Source organism: Aethalodelphis obliquidens, unplaced genomic scaffold (assembly GCF_003676395.1).
Source record: "Aethalodelphis obliquidens isolate GAN/ISIS:26980383/991018 unplaced genomic scaffold, ASM367639v1 scaffold133, whole genome shotgun sequence".
NCBI lineage: Eukaryota > Metazoa > Chordata > Mammalia > Artiodactyla > Delphinidae > Aethalodelphis > Aethalodelphis obliquidens.
Window position 1 is genome coordinate 136,436 of NW_020838077.1, and position 21,330 is coordinate 157,765.

The following is a 21,330-nucleotide window of genomic DNA, read 5'->3' on the forward strand; positions in this document are numbered from 1 at the left end:
TGAGGGCTTCCTGGCTCATGGACCACTGTCTTCTCACTGTTGCCTCACGTGGCAGAAGGGAGAGAGAGCTTTCTGGGGTCTCCTTTGAGAGGGCACTATTTCTATTTAGGAGGGATTAACTCATGACCTAATCACCTCTCAAAGATCCCACCTCCTAATACCATCACATCTAGTCGGGTCCATCCAAATTGCTCCCCTCCACTCCCAGATTAATGAATCATTTTAAGGGAACTTTAAATGGCTTACTTCTCAATAAATCTATTACTGGTTTATTATTTTTATATGATGCCCTTTTTCGATTCCTCTTAGAAACTTGGGGAAGTGTTTCTGTGAATATTTGAGAAAGGAAAATTAATGAAAAACTAAAAGGTAAACTATTTTAGGTCAGTGCCTTTCCCTAAATTGGCTGTTAAGGTTTCCCCACTTTCAGAGGCATTTCTAAATGGGCTCTGTTACCTGAAATGGAAAAGTAGTCTCTTCCGCCTGAACAGGGACTTGAACCCTGGACCCTCAGATTAAAAGTCTGATGCTCTACCGGCTGAGCTATTCAGGCTTCGTCAGAAATTTTTTAACTCGTTATACAGAATGCCTAAGAATACCGAGGTGTGCTAGTGATGTTCATGATTTCGGAAATCACTTGGGTCTGCCAGGGGCGTTGATCGCGTACCCCCGACCCAGCGTTGCAACTGGCTTGACTGTATTGAAGATTCCATTTAACCCCCAAACTATTTCTTCGTTGCACAGACAATTACTGTGTAGCACTTATTGCAGGGGGAAAGTCGTGCTGAGAGTAGGGTGGGATCCGTTGGGGAGGGAATATTCCTGCAGTTAATGATTGCAGACAGAGCCCTTTGAGGCCGCACCCACTCATCAGAGGTGGCTTTAGAGCGGGCGCGCAGGCTCCTTCACCAGCAATGACTTCAGTAGGTGGGAAGAACTTCAGGAAAATCAAAAATTGGGTAAAGAATGAAGGTTATGTCACAAGGAGGAGGTTTATTTCCCTTTGTTTCCTCCAGTGTTTTCTTTCAGAGTTAGGGTCTCCTGGAATTTTAACGCCACAGCAAGAAACAACCTAACGCCCACTTCGAAGTGGTGCTTCCGTCCAGTAAAAGAGCTCCCTGAAAACCCACTTCTTCAAAATTTTCTTACATCTCACTTTTTCAGCACGCCCACCTTTCCGCACCTTTCCTTCACACGCCTTTTCTTCACCCTCTCCCCAGTCTCCTTCCCCCTCTACTCTTCCCTTCGTCTCTCCAACCTCCCTCTTGCCAGTGTGGGGAGTCCACATTTGTCCCTGTCCTATTCCTTTACTTTTCAACTCCACATTTTATCTTGAGCTCCACTCTCTTTAAAGACAGGAAGGACCAGGCAGGTGGAACAGCATTCGCTGCCTCTGTCACGGCAGGTCTTCATTTGTTCATGAGACTGTTACCGAAAGTGGGGTCCGGCTGTCCGCTGCTCTAATACTTGAGAGGCAAGCTTGGTGAAAAAGAAAGTTTGCTTTATTTCGGAGGCCGGCAACCAGGGGAGAGGGCGGACTCCTGTCCAAAGGCCGACTCCCCCCAATGACAATCAGTGGCCAAGAGCTTTCAAAGGCGGGTTTCAGGGGTGGATAGGCGGAGGGAGGGCGCTACATGCAGAAATAGCACTGTTAGCTCTGACAGTCATCTTGAAATTGGTCGTGGTTGGTCTGATCAGTGTCATCTTGATTGTTTTGAGTACAGCCAATCTTTAGTTCCAAGGCCGATTTTTTCCCATTTCTTTGAGGTCAGTTCTCAGAATTGTGGCAGCTTAGGTCGTGGCTACAGTCTGGTCATCAGGTAGTTAACTTCTTCCACCTGGTGGGGATTTCAGTATCTACAAGACAGCTCACAGGATGTGGCTCAGAATATTGCCTATAGCCCTGAGGAACTAAAGGGCATTGACTTTGCTCAATGACTAAACTATTATTATTTTGTCCTCTTTGACTGCTTTCTTTTGCTTCTGCATTTTCTCACTTCTTTGATTATACTTATTCTTTTGGCTAGTTTTTCTATAGATAAAAGGCAGGCGGGGGGCATGGGGAGGGGCGGGGAAGACCGAAGGGTCCTGCTCCGTTTCAAGTCTTGTTAACACGTCTGCATAGGCAAAAATGCAGTGACAGAGTCACTGCACACAGACGATAATTAAGATGTTGCATTGTTTCCCAATATGTTGCGAGCTTTATAAACATTGATAAAGACACATTTTTGATAGACGTTAATTTTCATTAAGATCCAAAAGAAAACAAGAAATGTAAATCAGTAGTGTCACTGTCATGAGTGCTTGAATTTAGCTGCCTCTGCCTGGTGTTCTTATGGGAATCTTGGAGTTTGAGGAAGTGAATAACGTGTGTTGGTCCAATTTTGGAAAAAGAAAAAGTGATAGCAGAGGATGGTTTCGATCCATCGACCTCTGGGTTATGGGCCCAGCACGCTTCCGCTGCGCCACTCTGCTCCTTGTACTTGGCTATTTTCTTGTACCTTATCAATTTGTATACAGACTGATAGACGCTCAAGCCTGTCGATTCTTCCCTCTCCCCCTTTCCCACTAACTTCCTTCTTTCATTCTGAGTTGGCCCCACATTTCCTTCTCAAGATTGCTGCCTACGAGCAAATCTCTAAGGCTTCTGCACTTTTGCAATTTACTCAAAAACCGAAGCTCTGAAACCCTTTCTCAGGAACTTGGTATTCAACCCGTTAGGGTCTCCTACACCGATTTCTAGGGATGAATTTAGAACTCAGACTCTTTTCCCCCGCGCCTCCCACAGCTCACTCCCAGACTCTGAAGTTGCGACGCCTTGGCTCTTCCCCCTCAGTGGCAAGGCCGAGGACAGGGCAGGGGCACTGTACGCCCCTGGAGAAACTGAAGACGTGGCGGAAGAGAAGAAAAAGCAAATACTTCCGAGAATTGTCACTCGCAGAGCTGAGGGAGACGTGAAGCCCAAGGTGATCTACCCTAGCTGGATTCTTTGTTCACACCTCAGTCCACAGCCACCTGCTGCCTGCTTATTCAAAACCAGACTTCTCCCTTTTTATTTTCATGGTTATATGCCACATTCTTTTGTATGATTTGGATTGCTCTAATATATTTTTAAAATAAGTGTTGGACATCGAAGGTGCTACGGAGGAGGTGAAACTTTTAAGTGGATTTTTACAAAGACAGGTTATTAATACTCCAATCTCCTTAGGAACCAGAAATGATCATTTTCCAAGGGCAGAGAAAACTCGAGTTTCTTGAGATGAACCTAGCCACCAATATTCAAAATCCAGAAGGGTGATTTTTGCTGCATAAGTCTACCTCAGGAGATGATTGATTGATTCCTTTTCTGAGCTGTTCTTTCCTTCTCAATTCCCCTCTGAATTCTGCAGGGCTCCGATTCTACTTTTTTTCATTTTCTCTGTTACAGAAGCCACAGACTTTGTCTTAACCTCCTAAGACCGCAGCCATGGAATCATCATTTCCTCAGATATTTTCATCCCCAGTAACCTGTCCAGCTACATTAACAGAATAAAACTACCACCTTCAAAAAGAGAATCATTGGCCCATGGTCTTGTAAGCCAGTAACTTTTAGTCCTGAGTGCTCTCCCAGGAAAACCTTGGAAGGAAGGTTTGGAAATTTGATGAGGTATGGTTGGGGTCCAGGCCTTGGCATTATTAGTGGCCTTCTGTAAACCTCTTCAAAAGCTCAATGCAAATGTTCTTATTCCAGCAAAGTAACCTGAGTCCTTGAGGGTCACACCGTTTTTGTGGGCATTTAGGTAGCTTTGGATTCTAGGGCATATAACACACACATTTCATTTCTATTGTTCATTCCTTATTGCCTCATCTTTAGCTTCAAATTTATCTTTCAATTTCTATTCATCTGCTTAAAGTTCTTATTTGAAAGGCCCATATTGCAGTCACAGCTCAGCTACAGGTTGGAGCGGCTAGAGGAGCTGCAGATGATATTTCATCACCAGAGGGACCAAGCCAGTATCTCTCCCACAAGATTCTGAATATGATTTGTTCTCCTTAAATGGCCCAGATTCATGGGCCTGAGACCTATGCAGTCACGCAGCTCACTGCCCCCAAACCCACACTCAGAAGGGTCATGCTCTTGGGGTTTAATGCTCTGCAGTTGCTCTCTTGAAATTCTTAATAGTTTTACCTTTACACACGTTTCGTGAGGTCCAATAGGACATGGAGCATGTGCAGTTGTGGGGCTTTCTTTGAAGCCTTGGCTCTCACAGGTCCCGCCACCCAGAGATGAGTTTTCAGCGGCCAATGTACCCTTCAGCTGGCAACCTGCCCTACTATCCTTCCCCACCCCCCTCTCACACCTGCCTCAGCAGTAAGCCCCCTGGGAGGTCTAGGGAAGAGGTGGTTAAGCAGCATAACCCTGGTGCCTCTCAGGTGTGGCACAGTGCCTGTTGTCCCTGCCCCAGGCTGGCAGCCTGACAGTGCCAGGCTAAGTTGGGTGGGAGTCTTGATGGACGTGAGCCTTTAACCCAGACTCATATGGGTATATTTTCATAATTTTAACAGCACTTTCTTCCTGCTTTTTGAACAAAGGGTCCTCATTTTCATTTTTCACTGGGTCCTGTAAGTTATGTATCTGGTCCTGCTTCCCAAATTTCCATAGAGTCTGGTTCTCTTTCCTGCAAACCTCCCCCCCTCCCCCCCAGCTTCTTTACTATCTTTCTATCACCTTTGAAAAGTCAGGCCTGAATTCTCAAAGAGGGGGCCTGATGTCTTCACGGGAAGAATGCAGGATAAGCTACTCCCCACAGGACAGGCCAATAAATTGAGTGACGAGGTGTTGAGGCAAGGGGAGTGACTTTATTTGAGAAAGCTAAACAACAACAGCAAAGAAGAAAAAAGAGAAATCCAACTAACCAAGAAGATGGTGGACAAGTGCCCTTAAAAAACCATCTTAATATGGTTTTTAAAGGCACAGGCTTTTAAAGGCAGTGGGAGGGAGGGGCTCCAGGGTGTGTGATGAGCTTGTGCACAATTCTCAGACTCGTTGGCAACAAGGTGAAATTTTGAGCACCACACGTCTTCTGGTTTCAGTCAGTCTGGGGTCTCCATGCTTGTGGTCAGCAGTTTTCATCTGGTGGGCGTCTGCTTCCTGTAGAAAGTTAGTAATGTGTGTCCGACCTTTACGTCTATCTTTCAGGGAGCTGGGAGTTCAGTGACTCTGCTATACGGCTGGTTTATAGTCTAAATTGTTACTAGTTTCCTGGACCAACAGCTATTCTTTGTGTCTATGTCTTCACAATTCCTAATGGTTAACTCTTGAGTCAACATTTTGAGACTCAGAGGAGGCCTGGGATGTTAAAGCAAAAAGCCTTTAACCTCAAAGACAAGAGCACAGGGGCTTGTATATGGTTTCAAACCTTCATTTTGAAATCCCACTGCTTAATGCTGCTTAACCACTCCCCTGTAGTACTCCCTCAGCAGATTTTTAAAAATGTGGTCATCTGGATTGAATTGTACTGAATTGACCTGGAAGTGTTTCCAGGGAGGAGACAAAGTAAAAACATTTAAAGTATACCAGTGAAGAATATCTTTAGGAACTAAAGGTAGAAAAGAACTTTTAATTAAAAGGGGAAAATCCAACAATAAAGACAAAGATGACAACTGTGACTATATTATAATCAAGAACTTTTCATTAAAAATATTGCACTTCATGGGAGGGGTGGTGGTGGGATAAACTGGGAGATTGGGATTGACATATATACACTAATATGTATAAAATAGATAACTAATAAAAAATCGCACATCATTCAACACTCAAGGGGTGGGGATAAATAAAAAATTAGATACAAATGAAGCAAGTAAAAGTAGAAAAAATATAAGTGAATATTCCTGAGTCAATAAAACAGAGATTAATAGAAGAAAAATATGAAACACTAGTAAATAAGTATGAAAAAGGAGATTTAAAGTTCCAAACAAGAAATAGAGAAAACAGGATTAGAAGTTGCTCCTTGACTGGAGAATCAGCCAGTGATTGTTTATATTTAGTCTGTAGATTCTGGAGTTAAGATATCACATGATGGGTAGTCTTCCTGTTAGCATGAAAAGAGAGCACCATATCTATTAAAAGAGAAAAAATGTAATCTCTCTAAAGTTAGATGTTGAAGGGAAGCAGAATATGCCACCCCAAAATATGCCTCTTTGGCAATGTGAATTATTTTGAGCTGAAGTCAATCAAGACCCAGGTGACTCAGGAAAAAAAATTTTTTTACCTCTCCCATAACTACCCAGAAGAGTTTTGATAGGGGGTCTGTACCAGAAAAAACAAACAAACAAATAAAACAACAAAAACAACAACAAAAAACTATTACCAGATGTAACTTTTCTATCTGAAAGACCTATCTGCATGGCAGGGCAAATTTCTAATTACCAAACTCCTCCTCTTCTTATCCTCCTGTGAACTACACACCTCCCCATTGAAGCCTCAGGCCCCTATCCCATTCCTGAGCTCAGGGTGGCATAAGCCTCAATTCGCCAATTTGCCCCTGAGCCTCATATCTTTGGGGCTCCTGTATGTATGAAATTAAATCAGCTTTTCTCCTGTTAACCTTTCCTATGTCACTTTAGTTACTAGACCAGCCAAAAAAAACTAGAAGAGAAGGGAAATTGTTTCTGCATAGTACAGTCAGCTCTCCATATCCCTGCATTCACATTTGCAAATTCCACCAAATTCTGATCGAAAATATTTGAAAAAAAATTTCAGCAAGTTCCAAAAAGCAAAATTGAAATTTACCAAGTGCTGTTAACTATTTACATAGCATTTACATTGTATTTACAACTATTTACACACATTTACATTGTATTAGGTATTATGAGCACTCTAGAGATGATTTGAAGTATTAACATATGGAAGGGTGTGTATATGCAAATACCGTGCCATTTTATATAAGGAATGTAAGCATTCTCGGATTTTGGTATCCTTAGGGGTCCTGGAACCAATCCCCCAAGGATACTGAGGGGTGACTTTATTTGCATATAACCTACACTCATCCTCCCGTACACTTTAAATCATCTCTCGATTACTTATAATACCTAATACAATGTAAATGCTATGTAAATAGCTGCTGGTGCATCGCAAATTCAAAATTTGCATTCTGGAACTTTCTGGAACTTTCTGGAAATTTTTTCCTAATATTTTTGAACCACTGTTGTTTGAATTCAAGGATTTCAGAACCTAGGGATACGGGAGGGTTGACTGTATCCCTGGTGTGGAGCCCAGGCATCTGTGCTTTAACAATTGCTCCAGGTGATTCTTTCATATATTAAATGTACTGAATAAGAATCTGCATTTAACCAGATCCCAAGGTGATTTGTAAACTCATTAAAATGAGAGAAACACTGACCTACAAAACTTAAAAAAAAAAAAAGGCTACTGTTCCAAGATGCTTCAAGTAATATAACTTAGACTTGCAGATACTAATTCCACATTTATGTTTATTTCAGAAACTGTTCTCTTTTCAAGCCAATTTCTAACTTATTTTGAGTAAGTGGAACTCAGTTGCAGAAGTCTTTATTCCATTGATTTCCAGCTTATGAGAAAAGTCCATGACTTTGTGCAAATACTGCCATCACAGACTATCTTCTTTATGGCCTAAGCTGTCCCAGTCTCTGTTCAGGAGCTCTTAAAACAACCTCTTTCAAGGGCACACATACAGTTTGTGGAAAATGTATTTTTATTGCTCTTTCCCCTAAAAGACATCCTTAAAAGTGAAAGCTTCAAAAAGTTCCCGGAAGGGATTAATATGGAGTTAATCAAACTGTGGAATCTCTAATGTGGAGTCTTTATTTCTCTGGTTTGCCAGATTTTGACCATTTCGATTGAGCTGCACATTGTATTGGGCTTGGGAAACAAAATTCACTTGCCTCTGGAGACCCTGCTGATTTGGAATTCCCTTCACGTTACATACACCTGATATTTTAAATAATCAAGTGGGGAGGGATAGAAGAAAGATTGGAAACAAAAGCAGGATAATACATTTGTTTTTATTTATCTTGGAAACACAAGAGTCCATTAGAAAGCATGTAAACTAAGGAAAGTATAAAAGATTCAAAAATGTTCCACCTGACTACAGCACTGTAATTAAATATTATACCCCCTCAGTTTTACAAATAGGTAAACTAAGACAAGAGTCAGAACTCAGGGACCTGATCAAACATGTCTCCATTTCCACTAACACTCTCCTAATTAGCTTACTGTTAGACGACTTCCATAAATTGTCATATGTGTCAGGAAAATGTGTCCAAGATTTTAAAATGAACAACAGAATTTACTGGGTCCTTGCGTTAGTGACGTACAGGTATTAGTCTAGTAGACCACGTAGGACTTATCTGATTTTATAGGGGTGTGCATCTCTGACTGACTTTCTATTTACTAGGCTATTCTGGAACTCTATGGTGGGAGAAGTTAACTCACAGAAAATTGATAATAATGCAATTGGTTCTTGTTTACATCAACGCAAAGGATTTTGCTCAGTTGAGATACAATTTTACCCAATAGAAGAAATAAGTCCAATCTTAAGTATTATTGCCCTACAGAATATTAACCAATTTTGCATCTGTTGGCACATTTATTTCAGCCTTTCAGATTGTGTGTTCTCTGTTCTTCATAATCTCCTTTGAAGCATTTTTAACAGCTTACTCATTGATTAGTGAGATATATGAAATCTTTGACACTGTGTTCATATTATATTGGTTTGAAAGTCAAGTTTTCACCTTTTCATTGAATGATAACACCAATATGTTTGGGGGGTTCAAAAGAGGGAGAGACAACTCCTGACTGGGATGTCGAGGGCTGAATGACAGAGCACATGACCAAGGGGAAGGGGGAGCTGTTACGTTTGAAAGATTATTAATTGGCAGAAAAGGAGAACCCAGAGCACATTTTCTAAGTGTTTGGAAGGTAGGACACCATAGTTCAGAAAAGGCAATGGAGCAGGGAATTTGGGTTGTCGCAAAACTGTATAAATGCCAGAGGTTGTAAATAGAACCTGGAGGGTGAATGGTCTCTTCAATGACTGCTCCTTGTCACATCGCTTGCTGGGGAAAGTACCTACATAAATTCTTCTTAATCCCTCAAGAATCTTGAGGTAGGGATTTCCCTCTAAATTTACAGATGAAGGAAGTGTTCACAGATGGTCTCAATAATATAAAATATCACACATCACAGTTTTGTAAGTGATGAAGTTTGAATTCAAACATACACATCTGATTCAAGATCCTCATGTTTTCTACTCTTCCTGCATTGCCTTTAAAACTGAATTTTAGGTTCTCTGCATGAAGACCAAAAAATGAAGCAAAAGAAAACAACTCACCCCTGATCATTGTGCACACAAAATTGGATCTTTCAATAGCTGTTTTGCCAGTTCATACATATGTGTTTGGGTTGTTTTTCTGTAGGGAATGAAAAGTTTCTGAAGGCTATTAATTTGGGAGACTAACTAAAGACTACTATGGGACAGAATGGAAAGAAAACATTGGATGAACCTCTCTCTTTAACCAAAGCAGGAGGGATTTTAACAACAACAAAAACATTTTTTAAAACTCAGTAGAGATTTTAAACCAAGACCAAGACCTAATTTGAGTCCTCCATGCTCTATATTTCTCTTATTATGTGTCCTATAATAAACCATGTCCTGCTTCTTCGCTTCACATCCCTTCTTTCACGCAGGTGGAAAGAATGGAAGAGGGAAGATAAATTAGAGGGAGAGAAAAATGGCAACGGAAGGAAAGGGAGGAGAGAAGAGCAGAGAGGAGAAGGGAGTGGACCCTTGCAGGAACTGTTAAGATGCTGGAAATACTATTGTACAGGGAATCTTTAAGTCCCACTCACAGGCCCAGTCTCCACTAATAAAAACTTAAGATAAAATACTGTGTGATACTGTGAGCAGCGGGGAAAGCTCCTGAAAGCCGGTAGTTGCAACATGGGCCAATAAAATCTATATCCCAAGTCCCCTACTCCTTAAGGTCGGTCTTGTAACCGTGGTCAGCAGGGGTGGAGTGAGAGAAAGAGACTCAAAGTAGGTGATGTGGGCTCCCGGTTTTCAGAGCAGCATCAGTTCTGTCGCCCAGCGCACGTCTTCACTGTAAAACTCCTCCTTTCCTGTCTTTCGGTTTTGCAGATAGTGCTTGGTTTGCTCCTGTAATTTCTAAAAACGACTGGTTCCTCTCCTTCCTGGATGGAACAGTCTTCAATCATGGACAGAATTATTACCGCTGAGTATCTGGTGCTGTCGTGTCAGGATGGCCGAGTGGTCTAAGGCGCCAGACTCAAGCTTGTGTCTTCCCTCTCCTGGGGCTTCTGGTCTCCGCATGGAGGCGTGGGTTCGAATCCCACTTCTGACAGGATTCAGTTTTTGTTCTCGGCAGGCACACTCACCTTTCAGCCTTTTAAAAATCTCACTCTTGCCCTTCCACCTTGGTTCCCCCTGGCACTTGAGCATCATCCTCGCTTATTCCGTAGTTCGGCCCTTCCTGCCTCTAAAGACACCCCTCCACCAGCGTCTCCCGAACCTCCAGTCAAGCCTTTGACAAATGAAAGTTCCCAATTAGAGAACCTGCAGTACTGGGCACATTTTAAAAATCTTAGCGCCACCGATGATGACCCTCTCTTCCCGAGAGAAGCCGGCAGTGGATTTCCAGCAGAAGGTCGTGCCTTGCTATGTCAGCCTGTTGATCTTAACGAAACCCAGGAACTTGACTCAAAAACAAACAAAACAAAACAAAAATACAAAGTAACCAGGAATATCTCCCTTTCCCGGAGAGACCCACTAGTGGGCAGGAGGAAAACGTTATACTGGCTGCCTCGCTGTTGGCAAATCAACATGGTGTGCATGACCACACCAGCCAGAAGGACCCAGACTTTCTCTAGTGGTAGCTCAGCTTAAGGGTCTCCCACACAAAGTCCTAGACTTTTCCAGTGAGAAAATTATTGGAAAATTCACAGCTTTTCCCCATAGAGAGGAATTGAAAGAAACAAAATGGAAACAATCATACAATTGTTAAAATCAATTTGCAGTCTTTGTATTTTTGTATTAATGAGAAAAATATACAAAGGAGTAAGTATATACAGTTTCTGGTTTTGCCTTTTACATTTAAAAACAACATCACAATACCTTATTTTACCATCTCCCAAGTTAAATATTTAAGAAACGACACGTTGGGGAAAGTGGCAAGTACTCAGAACATTGTCTCCTAAGTTGTTTTTTGTTTTTTTTTGTTGTTTTGTTTTTTTTTAAATCAAGCTCTGTAACAATTTCCTGGCTAGAAGGATCCTCAGAGCTCAGTACTCACCATCTTGAGCAGGTGTTGGGTACCTTATAAAGAGAAGTAAACATTGTAAAATTATTTTTTATTTTATCAATACTTTTCAGGTTTCTCTGTCTAGTCCAAAATACAGTAGGAATGCTTTGAAATACAAAATAAAGCCAGTAACAGGAAAATAAACAGTCCCACTCGAAACAATGGTTGAAAAAGATGAAAATGGAGAATGGAGAAAAATAATTTAGAATTTCATGATTGCAGGGGAAATGCAGAGCAGAAAAGAGTGGTGTGTGCTTAGGAATCTGTAGAGTGTAAAAAAGTGGAATTTAATGATGGAAGGGAAAGAGAGGCTTTGGGTTCAAAAGGTAAGTTAATCACACTTGGTTGTCCAGGGCTCATTTGTGTTATTGGTCCATGAAAGGTCACTCTCAGTTCTACTTTGTTTCATGGCCTGTATCCATCCCTTTCCTCTCCCCGCAACATATAGATCCTCTCTAAAGTTGTTAATGTTCTTTAGAAAAGAAACTACCCTCAAAAAAATGCTGTTGCTTTGTGTGATTTTAATTTTCATTGGCACTGTTCATCCTGATATTTTTTCTTTTACTCAACGCAGTTTGAAAAATCTATTGTCTTGCTACATTTACATCTGCTTCTATGTGCAACTACTACATAGTATGAAATTCATGGGTGGCCACTGCTGTACACCTGATGGACATCTAGGTTGCCTCTAACGATCTGGTACTGCAAAATGCTACACTAGGTAAGGCCAAGCATGGAGCTGAGCTGGAATTTCACTGAGATACATTTCTAGGAGAAAAATTGCTGTGTAGTGATTTCAAAGCTATACAGGAAGAAAAACTCATTTAATGTCAAAGCTGCAGAAGTCAAAGATCTTAATTTTAAGACCAAGATCTTACTTAGCCTATGTAGAACTTCATAGAAGGCATTTTTTACTTTATAAAATGAAAGACAAGACATCTAGATCACATCATTCTGAAAAGAAATCTCAAAATGAGCTATCAATTTACTTAATTTTAATAGTATGAACATGTTTTTGGCTATTGATAACCAAAAAATGTTTTCAGCAGTGTCATAATCTTGAGGGACTTTCCCTCTTAGATTTTAGACGTGATATAAGAAGGTGACAAAGGAAACTTTTTGTTAGAACTTTATAACAGATTCCTTTCTGTGTGCAGAAAAGCAGTGAAGCTTTCAGTAATTCTTCCCACAGTAAAGACCCAAGATCCAAGTGTGGATGACCGGTCCGTTGATCCACTAAGGAAAAGACCACAAGTTGTTATGGTATTTTTTCCTCGGAAGAGGGATCTCACAGAAGGCAGCGCTGGAGGTTGCCCCCATATAGCTCTGAAAGTATCCTAAGATTCTCAAACTGGGGAATTCTCATTTTCGAGTGCCCTTCAGGGTGGGAAATATTTGCGGTGCTGAGGGTTGAGTTATTATGAGCTATCCAAGGTGAAACTTTTGACCTGAACGTGGCAAGTGAAACAAAATAGGAATGTGTCAGAAGTGGGATTTGAACCCACGCCTCCATTCGGAGACCAGAAGCCTCAATGATGAGAAGCAGATGCTTGAGTCTGGCGCCTTAGACCACTCGGCCATCCTGACACGTTGTTCTATGTGGAAGTGTTATACTGCAGACTCTGAGAGGTTAGCGCCTAGCTGCGTCCCAGAAGAAAGCTTCTGAAAATTTGTCGGACTAGTTCTGAGTTCAGAGACTGAGAAACAGAGAGAGGTAGGAGGTACGAGCGTTAGCGAGGACCTGAATAATTCTTTCTGCCTTGGAGACGGGGTGGCAGGGTACTGAGCGACACTCCCTCCTCGCCCCTCCCCCTTCCCCAGTACTCCCAGCCCAGTCTCCTGCTTTCCGCTCCGCCGCCCGCCAGACCAGCGTCCCGCGCCTCACACGAATATCCTCCTACGGCCCCGACCCCCACATGTGATCTGGATCCCAGGTCACTGTGTTCTTTGTGATTCACACCTTTATCCAGCAGGTCCAGTTCGATGCTGCCTCAGGATCGGTGGAAACTTAAAGTGAATAAATGGTCAACCCCACTGCTCTGGACAAGAGAGGGTCAGTCCCCTTGTTCTCAACCCATCCAAACTGTGATTTTATCTCCTGAAGCCATACTTACATCATTCATTCCACCCATCACCGTCTCCTGACCTTCAGGGTTGCTTGTGCTCTACAGTAATAATCCTGCCTTTCTCTCTAGAGCTCTCAGATGCTTTCCAATAAATATTACCCATCTTGGGTGACCGCAGCTATTCTGAAACATAATGTTGAAAAAAATATGTTTAAGTGACTGAAAATGAAATAGCCAAAGTGGGGGGGGGGGACAAAAAAAAAGAGAAGAAATATCTTTGTTGCAATGATTATTCTAGGATTAAAGGAGAGAAGAAATCTAAAATTCCGACAAGTAGGAGTATCACCAAGTTTCTATAATTAGGCTGTAAAATCTAAATCTATAGGACACTTAAATTTGAGAGCTATCACTTTTTAATTTGTAATTACCTCATCTATTACCCTAAAACTAAATGGGAAGCATCTCTTTTTAAAAAATAAGTTTATTGCTTGTAGGTTTTAATCTTTTTATTGTGACTATTTTTTCACTATACTAACAGTACAATTACAAAGTATGCAAAATTGACAGTTTGTATTTTAATATATACATATGTTGAATTTTTGCACTAATGCTTCCTATACCTTGAAGCATAGGTATATTCCTATACACTCTTGAATTCTATTTGTATATTTTTTTGTAGATGAAAACGTCTGAATACAGGTTTAAAATATTTGGAATACTTGAAAATGGATATTATCAAAATATAATGTAAACATGAAATTGCAACTGAAATATGCCATAATTCAATTTTCTTTATAGACTGATTTTTGCAGGGCCCAGTACAGGCAATATTCCATGAACGGCTGGGTAGTATGTTTCCTAAGCACCTGTTTAATATTAATTTATTTTAATGTCTCAGAATTTTCATTACAAGTCCAGGGGACATTGGATAAGTGAAATCTGAGGAGATAGAGGCTTCTAAGTGGTTAGAGTTCAGTCATAAAAAACCTGTAGTAAATTGTATTTTCCAAAGATGGCCATCCAGCTGTATCTCATGCCATGTGTTTTCCTTTGAATGCAATTTTGACACATTTCCTTCCAGAGGTTACGGGGGTCTCTGTTCCCTCCCCTTGAATCTGGATAGGCCTGTGACTACGATGGAAGAGATACTCTATGACTTCCAAAGCTAGGTCATAAAAGGTGATAGAAGCTTCCAATAGTTTTCTCTCAAGACATCTGTCCCCAGAACCCAGCCACCACACTGTGAGGAAGCCCAAACTAAGCCGCAGGGAGGGACCACATGGAAGATAACTGAGGCCTCAGCGCACAGCCAGCAGCAGCCATACATTTGAGTAACCCATCCTTCAGATGATGTCCTGCCCCTGGTCTTAGAGTCTTCCACTTGAGTTTCCAGAAATCACGGAGCAGAGGCAAGCTGTCCTCATTGTGCTCTGCCCAAACTCTGTGAAAACCAACAAATCTGTGAGAACGAATAAATGACAGGTGATAAATTAAGCCGTTTAATTTTAATATGATTTGTTACATGACACTAGTTAGGTGTGGATCAGTCTTGGTCCAATGAGGAGAGAGGAACAAATAACTTGGCAGGAAAAGTTGTTTATTTATTTATTTTTCCGTTTTATTGAGATATATTTGACATATAACATTGTGTAAGTTTAAGGTGTACAACGTAATGATTTGACATATGTATATATTGCAAAATGATACCATAATAAGTTTAGTTAACAACTATCAGCTCACATAGTTACAACGTTTTTTCCTTGTGATGAGAACTTTTAAGATCTTACTCTCTTAGCAACTTTCAAATATAAAATCCAGTGTTGTTAACTACAGTTGTCATGTTGTACATTACATCTCCAGAAAGTATTTCTCTTATAATGAACAGGGAAAGTTTAATACAGAGAATTATTACCTAAAGAAGGTGTTGGAGAATCAAGGAATTGGCTAGTAAAAAAGTAAAGACAACACTGACGAATAAAGGAATAGCAAATCTAAGGAGCAGTCATTACCCTTAGGGCTGAAAACAGCTTAGGAAGCCTCACCTACAGCTGAGCCAAAGCACAGAAGGAAGAGCCCTCTACCCTTCACCCCACCCCTAGCTAAGATCCAGACCTCGATGGGGAAGGCACCGACATGGCTCACTGAAGAGTGGAGAAATTGCTCTCGGGTTGTGCCAGCAGAACTTGCTTGAAATGTGCCCTCTGGAACTGGCTGGAGATCCACCTTCCAGCGTTTCTTGGAAAGCTCTTCTTGGATAGGTCTCTCACTGAGCGCACTCCACTATAAAACACTCAAGGGGGACGCTGGCCAGGGGAAGTTGGTGGCTGCTGGTTGCTGCTGTATCATGAAGCAGCGGAAAGCCATGCCTGGTGTAGCAGCAAGGCCCTGGGGAAGCAGCAGTCCAAGTAGTGCGTGGGAACCAGGATGCAAAACCCCCTTCCTCCTGCAATGATTCTCCACCATCCTCTACCTGCAGAGTTTCAGTGCCGATTGGCAAAAGAAAACTATTTAAAGGATTCATATCCATTTCCACAAGGCAGGCAAAAAGGGTGAATTTGGGACTGAGAGACAATACATTCATGATGAGTACTGGGTAATGGACATTTTGTTACCTGAAAATGGGAACAAACCCTAAAGCATGTGACTTTGGGCCCGGGCAGCAGACAGAAACTAGAAAGACCTTGAGGAGAATGTTACTGAAAAGTCCTGAGGACAGTTTCTTCCTGTTGCCCATCTCGCCGTATTTCATCGAGGTTATACATTTCTTTAGGTGCAAGAAAACCAGAGGTGAACACTATAACCTAAATACAGGATGAAATCTGAGAAAACTGCAAACCACAGGTTTGTTGGGACTTTATGATCTCTCTTGAGCCTGCATCCCCTTCTTCTCTGATACTCAGGAGATGAAGAGGGGCTTCCGGTGACAGGCCCTTCTGCACAGGCAAGTTTAGGATTTTGGAGAATCTGAGCAAACTGGCTCCTCTGGAAGGCAGGAGGCAGACCTTGAGTCCAGAGAAGTTTAGGAAGCGCTGATGAGTAGTAGTGATAAAATTGACCTCACATTTCTTTCACTCCCCTCACTCTCAACTTCTTTAATACGCCCATTTCTTTTTTTGCTGCGTTTCCCTATTATTTGCATTTATGACACACCAGGTCACAAGGGCATTGTTTTGCCTGTATATGACTTTGGTGAGTGGGAGGTGGAGTGTGTTACTTTTTACCCTGGGCGACCTTTTAGAGAGCTGGCGGGCTGGCTTTTCAGAGACTGCAGCCTCTTCTCTGGATTATGGGAGAACTGTATTCCAGGTTGGGACAGATGCACAGAGACTGGATTCCCCACTTCTCCACCAATAAATCTTATTTTGCTGAGTTGTTTTAATGTTACTTGTATTTGTCAGTAGTCGAGGTGTTTTGGTTTTGCTTTTCGTTTGTAATTAAGAGCCATTGTTTCTTTATTAGCCAGCTATCAAATCCTGAAAGTAGACAGGAAAACAGTCCTTGCTTTGTTTCAGGTGCACAGGGCCTCTGACTTGGGACAGGAGACCTAGGATTTGTGGTTGAGTTTTCTTCTTTACCGGCTCTCTGTACATTATGGTTGTTGCTTGTGTCAGCTGAGTCGCTATACAGATTTTTTTTTTTTTTTTTTTGGTGACCCTCACAGCCCCTTTACCCGGGTGGAAATTAACAATTTTCTGGTATCTTTGCCACAGCTCCCTTGGACAGAACTTTTCTATTTGGATTTCAGCGACGCGCGGTGGAGGAGAAACATGGCCCTTTCTTTACGCCCCGGATTGAGGCTCCAAAACGTATTCCAGCCTCAAGGACTAGGCTACAAAAGGCAGAGCCTCTCCTCGGCTTCTGTTCCCGGGAGGTCGCTCCATTTCCTTCTTCCTGCTGGCCTCATCATTACCCTCACCCCTCAGTCTCTCTTCTGATAGCTGATATCGGGGAATTTGAGACAGATCTTGCCTGCTTTCCCCCAAGGCTCTAAGAACTGAAGTCTGGAATATCTGGGCTTCAATCGGTGCGAAAGGTACTGCAGAGCACCGGGCGTGGCTGTAACTAAAATCAAGTGGCCCAGTAGTTCTCACCCCAACCTCCGCATCTTGGCAGATGGGCTAGCTGTTTATTCCCCACTCCCGTCAACGTGCAATCTCTGACCCTCGGAGGCTCTGGATTCAAACAAAACTCTCAGAGGTGATTTAAGGGTCTTGTACTTCCTTTGACAAAAGCGAATCGAACGGGATATTAAAACTATCAGAGAGTGAGGGAATTTGACCACAGCCCAGAAAATCGAAAAGGGGATGAGTGCAGAGAGTCCAATTTTCTAGAAACCAATCAAAACAAAAACCTAAAGATCTCAGCCTATAATCTGCTTTAGGAAAAGGAGTGGAAACTTTATCAACCGGGGCTCCGTAGCTCAGGGGTTAGAGCACTGGTCTCGTAAACCAGGGGTCGTGAGTTCGAATCTCACCGGGGCCTTAGAAGCGTTAGTTTTCCATCTCGCGCAGACTTTAATTAAGAGATGTATTTCTAAGGGATGAGTTTCAGTTATCCTTGACACCAAAACCTAGAACAAAAAATGGACCTTTTCAAGTAAAAAAGGAATTACACAACAGAAATAAAGTTGCTGTGCTATCTGAGTTCTTGATGATACCTGAAATTCAGGTATGAAAACCTTACTCGAAGTACCACTAATACAATTAATACCAATATAAGCTGATAAACTATCAGTAATTTTTATTGGGATTCCATAAATTGCAACATACAGTCCTGACTAACTTGGGTGCTATAGGCCTAAAGAGATACTGTAATTATCGATTTTATCATACTTACCTAATGGACTTGAAGCTCCCCTGAATGCAGGAGCCATATCTTGTTTGACATTGTATCTCAGAGCCTTGCAGAGTGTGGAACCTAGTGGGTGCTCAGTAACTATTGAATTAAGCCGAGCTGAAGAAATGTAACCAGAGTGTGGTGAGTTTGCAAACACCTTAGGAGGCATAAAAGTTACCTGAAAGCCAAGGAACCAAGGTCAGTTTATAGAGAAGAACAAAGAAAGTAACACAGTGCTGATGAAGATTCAACCTAAGTAGGAAGCAGTTAATCTTCCCGGTCTCAAGTTATGATCTCATTATTGGAATTAGGTGTCTGCAAAAGCAAACCCCTGATCACTTCTGAATGGCTAACATAAATTGCTAAAATCAAGAATCTATATCAAAGATTAAAATGATGGAATTTCCATATACCACATTTGTATTAAATAATTAATAATATAATAATACCCCAAAGTCACAGATACATTCCTCAAAAAGTACTTTGGATTCTTGAAACAATCCAACACACTTTATATTGTATCATGTTTGAAAATTTTATTGTAAATTGCTAAAGATGCAGGACAGGCACAGATGATTCATTTTTATTAAAATCAACCAGAGTAGCTGTCTGTTTCTTGCAACTGAGGACTCTGGTTGTTCCTCAGTCTTCAGAGTTTTTTATGCTTTTCATAGCTTCATGAATACCACTGTCTCTGCTCGAAATATGCCTCCATCCCTTCTTCTAGCTAAGCCCTACTCATCTTTCAGAATTCAGCTCATGTATCACTTTACCTTCAATCTAGGTGAGAGGTGTCTTTTCATAGCACCATTTGTACACCTTTATTATAGCATATATTGGATATATCTACTAAATAATTGATGTATTTTTTTCTCTTTTTCTTCCAAAGTGACACTTATTGATAGTAGAAACCAAGCCTTGTTTAGAGCTGTATCACCACAGCAAGTTGGCATTCAAATATGTGTGAATACATTTTTAAAAAATGAATGAGTGAATGCCACATTTCCAAACCTGCATGCACTCTGTAGACAGATGACATTATCAGGAAATTATTTAGCCTGGTGTTAAAAGGAAACAATACAGAAAATTGAAACCATCTTCGTAATAACTTTACAGTGTTAATGTCTATAATATTTGCAGTTTATCCACTGAACTTCAGGGACCTTGATTTTGGTGCGCACTGGTAAAAAGCTGTTAACTATGTGGCACCGTATTCAGTAATTTTAAAAACGCAACACATGGTTTCCAGTTCCTCAGGTAAACAGCTTGGAAGTCTCTGCACTGTCCTAGCAACAATTAAAAAGCTGAACAGACTAAAAACCAACAACTCTTCTTGAATCCTTAAGAGAGAGGAGAATACAGGGCAAACCCCTACTGGCAAGATTGGAGAGACAAACTGGTGAATACGAGTCACAAACCTACCAAGCAGAGACCCATGGCCAGAAACTGCTGGGGAACGAGCACTGGGAAGAAAACCTGAACTGTAATTTATGAATTTCTGGAGGCTCAATGTGGACAACTCTGAGAGTTAAAAACTCCAGGGGAACTCAGTCACAGGGGGCCCTAACAATATTGTGAGATTTACCGCCAGGAGTTCAACCAAGTTCTCACAGTAAATATTGGAGAAAAATTTTTTCATAATACTGGCAGAGGAAAAAAAAAGAACTATTTTGAAATACACCAGAAGACTCTGTCCATCTATAAAAGGCCTGCTCTTGGGAGAAACTAATTAACCAGAGTCTAACCTGATGGGGTATTAGCAGAGACATACTGACTTGGGAGAGGGGAAATACTCTATTTCAGTCAGTTCTAGCCTTCTATATGGGAGAAGGAAAATGCCCAACACCAGCCCAATCTAATCATCTTATCCCATCTAAGGGCCGGGGTTGGGGGTGGGGGGAGAAAAAAACAGAAATTTTGTGAAGTTCACAGTCCAGATGCATAGACTCACTAAAAGGTCACTGACCTAATCATATGACTATAGAACACTTCCCTGCTGCCCACATCTCGCCACCACATTACTAAAGGTCTATTTACAGCAGTCCCTTTTACTCAGCACATTATGTCTGGCTATCAAGAAAAAATTACAAGGCATACCAGAAGGCAAAAACCAAAAACCAAAAAAAGACACTTGAAAAGACAGAGCAAGCACCATAGCGGGAATGTTGGAATGATCAGACCAGGAATGCAAAACAACTATGATTAATATTCTAAGGGGGCCAATGCATAAAGTAAACAGCATGCAAGAACAGAAGGACAATGTAAGCAAAGAGATGGAAATTGAAAGAAAGAAAGAGAAAGAGAGAGAGAAAGGGAGGGAGGGAGGGAGGAAGGAAGGAAGAAGAGAAATGCTAGAGACCAAAAAACACTATAATGGAAACATAGAATGCCTTCAATGGCTTTTAAGTAGACTGCACACAGCTGAGGAAAGAATCTCTGAGCTAGAGGATATATCAATAGAAACCTCAAAAACTGAAAGAGCAAAGAGAATAAAGGCTGAATAAAACAGAACAGAGTATTCAAGGACTGTAGGACAACTACAAAAGGTGTAACATATAAGTAATGGCAATACCAGAAAGAGAAGAGAAAAAGAAACAGAAGAAATGTTTGAAACAATAATGACTGAGGCTTTCCCTAACATTAATGTCAGACACCAAACCACAGGTTGAGGAAGCTCAGAGAACACCAAGAATACATAACAAGGAGACTACAAGTAGGTATATCATTCTTAAACTACAGAAAATCAAAGATAAAGAAGAAGTCCTGAAAGAAGCCAGAGGATAAAACACCCTACCCATAGAGGAACAGAGATAAGAATTACATCCAACTTCTCCTCAGAAACCGTGCAAGCAAGAAGAGAATGAAGTGAAATATATAAAGTGTTGAGAGAAAAAAACCCACCAACCCAGAATTCTCTACCCTGCAAAATTATCCTTCAGAAGCAAGCAAGAAAGAAAGACTTCTGGGTTTCGCTGATGGCGCAGGGGTTAAGAATCCGCTTGCCCATGCAGGTGACACAGGTTTGAGCCCTGGTCCGGGAAGATCCCACATGGCACAGAGCAACTAAGCCCGTGAGCCACAACTACTGAGC

The 21,330-nt window shown here is 41.4% G+C and overlaps 5 non-coding genes across 5 annotated transcripts; 2 read left to right on the plus strand and 3 right to left on the minus strand.

Annotated features, from left to right (window-relative positions):
• Positions 1 to 480: 480 nt before the first annotated feature.
• On the minus strand, positions 481 to 553 carry TRNAK-UUU (transfer RNA lysine (anticodon UUU)). Its single transcript has one exon. It is a non-coding gene; the product is annotated as a tRNA-Lys (tRNA).
• A 1,850-nt stretch (positions 554 to 2,403) lies between these two features.
• Positions 2,404 to 2,475, minus strand: TRNAM-CAU (transfer RNA methionine (anticodon CAU)). The gene has a single exon. It is a non-coding gene; the product is annotated as a tRNA-Met (tRNA).
• Positions 2,476 to 10,272: 7,797 nt separating this feature from the next.
• Positions 10,273 to 10,380, plus strand: TRNAL-CAA (transfer RNA leucine (anticodon CAA)). The gene is made up of 2 exons: positions 10,273 to 10,310; positions 10,335 to 10,380. It is a non-coding gene; the product is annotated as a tRNA-Leu (tRNA).
• A 2,437-nt stretch (positions 10,381 to 12,817) lies between these two features.
• Positions 12,818 to 12,924, minus strand: TRNAL-CAA (transfer RNA leucine (anticodon CAA)). The gene is made up of 2 exons: positions 12,887 to 12,924; positions 12,818 to 12,863 (listed from the first exon to the last, which is right to left on the minus strand). It is a non-coding gene; the product is annotated as a tRNA-Leu (tRNA).
• A 4,888-nt stretch (positions 12,925 to 17,812) lies between these two features.
• TRNAT-CGU (transfer RNA threonine (anticodon CGU)) lies at positions 17,813 to 17,885 on the plus strand. The gene has a single exon. It is a non-coding gene; the product is annotated as a tRNA-Thr (tRNA).
• The last annotated feature ends 3,445 nt before the right edge of the window (positions 17,886 to 21,330 follow it).